The sequence below is a fragment of the Trachymyrmex cornetzi genome, unplaced genomic scaffold (genome assembly GCF_001594075.2).
Source record: "Trachymyrmex cornetzi isolate Tcor2-1 unplaced genomic scaffold, Tcor1.1 scaffold92, whole genome shotgun sequence".
Lineage (NCBI taxonomy): Eukaryota > Metazoa > Arthropoda > Insecta > Hymenoptera > Formicidae > Trachymyrmex > Trachymyrmex cornetzi.
In genome coordinates this window covers 1,963,633-1,965,592 of record NW_017300267.1, presented here as the reverse complement: position 1 = coordinate 1,965,592, position 1,960 = coordinate 1,963,633, and positions in this window count along the sequence as shown.

Here is a 1,960-nt window from a genome sequence, read left to right as displayed (position 1 = left end):
CTCTCTCTCTCTCTCTCTATGTGTGTATGTATGCGCGTTGTTGTTGTTTTAAAATGATTTTAGCGTTACCGCATGCGTATATGACATTGCGGTTCTCATATTCGAAATAGCTCTTATCTTTAATCGTTCGTAACATGGCTAAAAAGTAAGGTATTGAAATAAAAAAAATGTATTTTATAGGGGATGAACAATATATTCATGACTCCTGATCGAAATTTCAAGATAACGTTAACCTTCTTTATTAAAAAGTGTCAAATGTCGCAAAAAAAGCCATTTTTGAAGTATTAAACTTCAATTATCTTCGAAATCTGACGTGCTAGAATTTTTTCGTTTGCGGCATCGTTTTCAGCATTTAAAAATCTATAAGAGACACGTAGTTCGGTCCAAAGTAATTGAAAAAAAAAATTTTTTGTAAACTAGTGTAATTAATATTAACCCTTAGTATACACGATCATTTTCCATCAGCTTTTAAAGACGTTAGGTTTTAGTTATTTTTCTACCAAAATAAAAACGTTTGAAGACGCATAGATTATATATTATATTAAAGAGTTACTTAAGCGCGAGTCGAATAATATATTGCTTATCTTGGGGAAACACTGGGAACATAAAAGAAATCGTTACAAAATATATATATCAACAGTAATTAATCTAAAAGTTCTTAAGTAAGATATTAAGATCTTTTAATTAAACAATAGAACCTGTTGTAAATATTTAAATACATATATTAAACGATTACTTTTATCAAACCCTTCGTTGCTTGTTAATTGCTTAAAAATTTCCTCCAAGTTACCGTATTGCAACAATATAATATTATTTCTGGAAATGTCTTGATGTCTTCCTTAACAATTTTTTATCAATAAATGTGTAATAACATTAAATTTATTGCTGTGGATAACATTTCTTTTTCCGATATTTCTCCAAGATAAGCGATACACCACTCGACTCCGCTTAAGTAATCCTAATATGATATATAATTTATCGTAACTCGGAACTTTTCCATTTTGGCCAAAATACAACCAAAATTTAATATCGTCCTTTATATTATTGAGATAATGAAACGAATAGGATAGACTAGGGTATTATGGCCATACGAAAAAGATGGCCATAGACCATAATTTCTCCAATAAATAGTGCATTTTTATAGTCATTCTTAAAGATAATCAATATTTACAGTAGTTCATATGAGTACACTGTTCAAAATAACAATATTATAAATATTATCTAATATTTTTTCTTTCGACTATCTGCAAAGTTTTGCACGTGTCTGCTAAAAACTGTTATGTCTAATAAATTACAGTTAAGCTGCCATAATCAACATTACATACACAATAAAGGTACGTAAATTACAGTGTGACCTATAATTAATACTTTTATTTTCACTATTTATTTATAAGTACTATGGCTATCTTTCTTAATGGCCATCTTTTCCCTAAAAATCAGATAAGATGGCCAATGCATACTTTGTAATATTTTGATAAAATTGAAGTTCTGTTAAGTATTTTCTCTTTAATTTCGATAGTATTTGTTACTTTAAGCTTCAGTGAAAGTAATATCCCAAATATTGTTAAAAAGTAACAAGAATAAATGTATGTTTTTTGCATTTTAAAAAACTATGGCCATCATAGTTCAATTCCCGAGTTTACCCTATCGGAAACAAACAGTAGACAATGTATCACTTGCGACCTTAGATTTCATTCAGAAAGGTAAAAATGGGGCGTTTTTGTCAATCGCCATACGCCGAGGATTTTCTCCATTATTCTAAGCGACGTTTGCCTGTGTATAAATCAAATTTAAATATTTGACAACTTACTTTATGTTGTTTTGATCAATTTACACGAAGGTTATCAAATCAATTATGAAATTATGTTCATTTTTAAGTAAACAATGATATTGTGATTGAATTCATCATATATTTATGATAATTAATATAATAATACTTAATGTTAATATAGCAATTTTC